Source organism: Triticum aestivum, chromosome 5D (genome assembly GCF_018294505.1).
Source record: "Triticum aestivum cultivar Chinese Spring chromosome 5D, IWGSC CS RefSeq v2.1, whole genome shotgun sequence".
NCBI classification, from domain to species: Eukaryota; Viridiplantae; Streptophyta; class Magnoliopsida; order Poales; family Poaceae; genus Triticum; species Triticum aestivum.
This window is the reverse complement of record NC_057808.1, coordinates 397,553,171-397,558,568: the sequence shown is the minus strand read 5'-3', so window position 1 is coordinate 397,558,568 and position 5,398 is coordinate 397,553,171. Positions and strand designations below refer to the sequence as shown.

The window sequence follows — 5,398 nt, the reverse complement described above, 5'->3', positions numbered from 1 at the left end:
GGAGGGTTAAGCGGCAGCTTGGTTTTCGCTAATAACTTTTGTGTGTGTGTTTTGTATTTTACATGAACTTTTATTTTCTAATATTTTTTATAAGATTAAGAAGGAAAATTAAGTGGATATTGATTCCGGTGGCCTAACAGGGAGATGCGTGTAGGAGATGACACTGTGAGGCTGGGATAGTTTCGGGAGCAGTCACTGCGTGAGGGGGTCGTGAAATGAGGACATACCTTGCATGGCCCGTCTCCGTTCCTTCTGCATCATATGGTCCCTGCAGCTTGTCTCTCCGCACATTCCTTTCCACCACCATGAAAATCACAGACAACCAGCATTCCTTACCTGTATGCGTATATCACGTATCACCCCGTTCCTTTGAGACATCGGAATAGAAAGACCGAAGAGAGAGCAAAAGCGATTTACTTAACCACACTTAGTCTGGTACAGTAAGAGCTTGAAAATACATAAAACTACACTATATGTAGCAAATGGAAAAGCACCTGAAGGCAGACGTAGAGATGTGCGTACAGGGGTTAACTCGAGTAAAATGGAGGGAGGAGACAGGAGAGTATATCACTCATAGTCGTATAGGATACCTCCAAAGCTACTGAAACGAAAGCTGAATCTACATTCTCCAACATATGCTGCTTCGGTTAAGGCAGTTTATCCCTGAAAAAATAGACAAACTAACCAAAAAAACTTGTTTAGATTGATCCACATCACATAAGTAAATGTCGCATAAGAGCTTTGTTAATTTTAGCATACTGGCTTCTGTTGATATAACTCAGCAAGAAGGCGTGTTGTGCAGAACTACATATACACAATTAAAATGAAAAGAAAAAAAAAATTCTATAACACCTATTTAGTTCATGAAATTAGCCACTACACTATAAATTGAATACATTCATTGGCAGGATAACACAATGGGAAGTATGTCTTCATCGTAATAAGATATACAATGAACACCCAAGAATGAAGCATCTGATATATTGAGCGATAAAAAATCTCACTATGAGTACGAATTGTACTTTCAAATCAGGCATGCAAATCCGCCAATTTTATGATCTAGCCATCACCTTTGCTATACAAAAATATTATCTATAGGTACTAAGGTACAGGGTAATTATTTAACATTAAGATGGCAAAAAAATACATTTTCCATTCATTTTCTAATCTATGCAACCATCACAATGTCGCGGATTATTGGTCAGGTAAAGTTCTCAATTAGCATCATCAAATCTCTTATCCAAGCGGCACACATCAAGAACATTTATCTTCAGCCGTATTAGGTAGATATTGCCAGCAAAATATTTCTATTTGTGAGTTGTCTTAACCGTGAATATGCTGATATATTTGTTGGCTGGTTAGTTTAAGAAGTTCCGGTGCTACTTTAAATTTTCTTATATACAGGAAGATTTAAAGCAAGACATAACAATCTTAGTATACTGCACACAAATACTTGTTAGGATCACTAACCGGTATTTTCCAAGGTCTTGGTTTCACAATAACATAACTGAAATTAGCAAGATATTAGCCTCAAATGTAACAAGAGTTTCTCTTGGCCAATAAATCTCTACTGTTTAAAAGGGGATACAACTATACAAAGGTACATGAATAAAAAAATAGAGACGGGATAACACAAGGCAAAACACAACCTAAATTATTTGTACCTGTCGATGAAGGTTGTTCGACATCATCACCATGACAGTACCCAAGACTCCTAGCAGGTTAAAGAAAAACAATACGTCACTGACATCAAGAAGTTGAATTAACCAACCTAAAGTGAAACATCCAGGTTCATAACAGCCTAAATGCTTCCTAGGATGAAACTACAAAGCAATCAAGGCTACGGCAGCAACATTACCATTCCACAAGCTGCTATATGCAATGCCACCACCAAGCCAAATCCTCTAGCATTGACCAACTCCGGTCGGATGATTAACATTGACTCAGAACAGAGAAAGGGAGGTGGAATTGCATTACCAGACTCTGGTGGTGTGGAGTTACATAAAACATGATGTAGTAGTGAAAATCATGTGATGAACCTTCAAGATGCTCAAAATCTAGGAATAAAAAAAAGAAACATACTTTCAATTTCAATGGGATCCCTCGGGAAGTTCCTTTGCAGTAGAACATACCTTTACTCGAAGATTTCCCTTTTACTTTTCGAACCAGGATGTAAAATCATTTTCAGCGTATTAGTTGTCTTTATCTTCTCCATCAGATCCTGCCACATATACATGAATGAACAAGTGCCATAGTGAATTCTATAAATTACAAACTATTTGAAGGTTGAAGCGCATAAATCAAGTGATTGTTATGCGTGCAATTAGACACTGGAGCAGATGATGTACTACCCAAAGCCAAGCCTCACATCATTTGTAGAAATTGCAAGCCAAATCAAACAACAACAAAATTGAAGAGCACCATTTACCTCTGAATGGCAAGCATCCCCTCTTGAAAAAGCTGATCCAAGTTGAGGTAGCCCAAGAATCCACACGCGCTGTGGTGAACAGGAGGTAGGTTGGCAGCCCCATCGCCTTGTCCACGTGCACCGCAGATCCTATGACACCGTCAGCGACAACACGGATCACCGGTAGAACTCTGTTCGTCCTTCCGTGCCTCCCGACAAGCTCCGACGCGTGGTGTCGTGCTCGGAATGAGGGAGCTGGGCAAGCGGCCTATGCGTTGCTACAGACGGCGGCGGCGGCGGCCTTGAGAAATTGCAAACATAACATATTACAAAATGGAAGGCAATATAGTAACACCCATATTAGCATCCTGACACATGGAACTGGGAAATTGAGGGACATGTACAGTAGCTACAATACCATACTTACCAGTCAGATTAGCATAACCCACCAGTCAGATTAGCATAACCCACATCTATCTAAATGACAAGAAATTTAGGCTAAAATACTTTAGGATAAACTGGAAGGCAATATAGTAACACCCATATTAGCATCCTGACACATGGAACTGGGAAATCGAGGGACATGTGCAGTAGCTACAATACCATAACACCAGTCAGATTAGCATAACCCACATCTATCTAAATGACAGGAAATTTAGGCTAAAATACTTTAGGATAAACTGGGAACATTAAAAGATAGTTCTGCAAGGCTAACCTTAAATAGCAGTACTTACGAAACAAGATAGCATGTCTTGAAGATTCATCTTGTATGCACCTAGTTGCAGATATTCCGAACATGTACCGAAAACATACCGAGAGAACTGTGAGTTGCATACCAAACCTTCTTTCCTCACCTCATATCCATCACAATTCGAGCCCCATATACTCAAGTCGAGAACAACACAAACCTAGGCCTGAGCGCTCACCTAAAAAACAAAAACATCACAAAGAATAAGCGATTAGATTTCAAAAAATGCATTACAAATAAGCATTATGAACAATTAACTTCAGAACTCCAAAAGTAAGCGATATGAAAGAGGAGGAGACCAATCCCGACGGCACGTACGTCTCCCCCTGATCGTCCTCCACTGCACCCTTTTGCTCGCCCTCCTCGCTGGCATGCGCCTTCTCCTGTTGCCGGCCTCCTCCCCCTCCCCTACTTTTTTCAAACACCAAAAAGAAGTATTCATTCACGTGTGCTGACGACCAATGTCTCAACTCAACCAGCAATAAAAAAAATCCAAGAACAATGTTGGTACAGCATTTCATCAAACAGGTCACATACCAGCAGGTGTTGAACAAGATGGCCAGCAAAAATGTCGCCTTGTGCTCGTGCTCGGGCAACACCAGTATATGAGAAAATTTTGAGTTGGTGCTCCAGGAGCAGCAGCGTCAAAAAAAAAACCTGACAGGAACGAACCACACCCCATCGTTGATATATTTCCATCCGCCACTCCCATGGAGAGGAGACGGCGTGGCGCCCGCCGAGTGCAGCCGAGGCGGCGACCGGCGAAGTAGGCGGCGCGCTGCCGCTGTCTTCGCCTCCTCTGTGGTATAACGGGCGACGAGTGCGCGAGGCAGTTCGGGGCGCAAGGGGAGGGGCCATGGCGGCGGAGGCGGCGCTGGGAGAGGGAGCGACGGGGATGCTCGGGCGCTGGGAGAGGGTGCGACGGCGGCGCACGGGAACAAGGCGATGGTTGCGGCGGCGGATCCGCGAAGGCGACGGTTCCAGGAAGATCGCATCAGGGGATCGAGAGGAGCGGTGTTTTGTGCGTGGTGGTTTTTTTTGGTGCGTGCGTGAGGTGGGGTGCGAGAAGGGGACGAGAAAAAACCCGGACGAAAGTGGTGGGACGAAAATAAACCCGGAATGGAGACTACCAACTGAGACATTAGGAGTAGAGATATGAAGCCAAACTACAAGAAACAATTGAATGGCAAAGTACAATAACTGTGAAAGATGGTAAAGTGTTAGTTTGCTATAATTATTACACCTTTTTTCATGAACAATCATATATTGGGTAATTCTTCTGTTGCAGCTTTAGATGCCGAAACACCAATTAGAGAGTCTGATTCAACGAAGATTCTAAGTGTTGAAAGTGTTCACCATGATCATGCTAGTTCTGATGGATCAAGTGTGTCAAATATGGAACAAAATGTTTATAATTTCGCATTAGACTTATACAAGAAAGTCAGGGGCATTACAAAGAAATCAATATAACACGAGCATATTATGTTAATTTTGGTGATTTATGTGAGTGTGAGGTTATCGAGAGACAAGTCAATTCTGTTCAACTGAAATGTAATATAACACTTGATACTATGCGGTCGAACCTGCCAAACAAGTTACAAAGAAAATCTTTTGAGGAATCTGTTCTAGCAATAGAGACAGATGAAATTGACAGGCAAGCGAATATTCTTTCTTATTGATTAAAATTTTATTATCTTAATAATAATGATAATATATATATCATTGATACGTTCATTTCACATCATGTTTTCCTACTGTTATTTATTATTTTTTGGATTGTTATTCCACTTTATGATGGAATTCTTATGCCTTTTCTCTCATATTTTTCCAGTTTCACATGGAGAGGGAGATTGCCGGCAGCTGGAATTTTGGACCCAAAAGGGCTATAACAGAGATAGCTACTTTGCACAACTCCAAATGACCTAAAAATTTACGGAGAATTATTTTGGAATATATAAAAAATATTGACGGAAGAAATACTAGGAGGGGGGCCACCAGGGAGCGACTAAAAGCTCAGGGGGCGGGCCCTACCCCCTGGGCGCGCCCTATGAGCTTGTGGGCCCCCTAGCAGGCCTCTGGTGCCCATCTTCTGCTATATGAAGCCATTTACCCTAGAAAAATAAAATAAAAAGAAGACTTTCGGGGCGCCGCCATCTTGAGGCGGAACTTGGGCAGGAGCACTTTTTCTCTCCAGCAGAGCGATTCCGCCGGGGAAACTTCCCTCTGGGAGGTGCAAATCGAAG

General features: G+C 42.1%; 1 long non-coding RNA gene across 11 annotated transcripts; it reads right to left on the bottom strand.

Moving 5' to 3' along the window:
- Window positions 1-13: 13 nt before the first annotated feature.
- LOC123122090 (uncharacterized) lies at window positions 14-4,216 on the bottom strand. 11 transcript variants are annotated; one of them, XR_006460042.1, is made up of 5 exons: window positions 3,693-4,216; window positions 3,474-3,563; window positions 2,429-3,333; window positions 495-2,221; window positions 14-367 (listed from the first exon to the last, which is right to left on the bottom strand). It is a non-coding gene; the product is annotated as an uncharacterized lncRNA (long non-coding RNA). The 11 variants fall into 11 exon arrangements; XR_006460043.1 differs by having other exon boundaries at window positions 14-336; XR_006460049.1 differs by having other exon boundaries at window positions 14-336; window positions 591-2,221.
- Window positions 4,217-5,398: the final 1,182 nt, after the last annotated feature.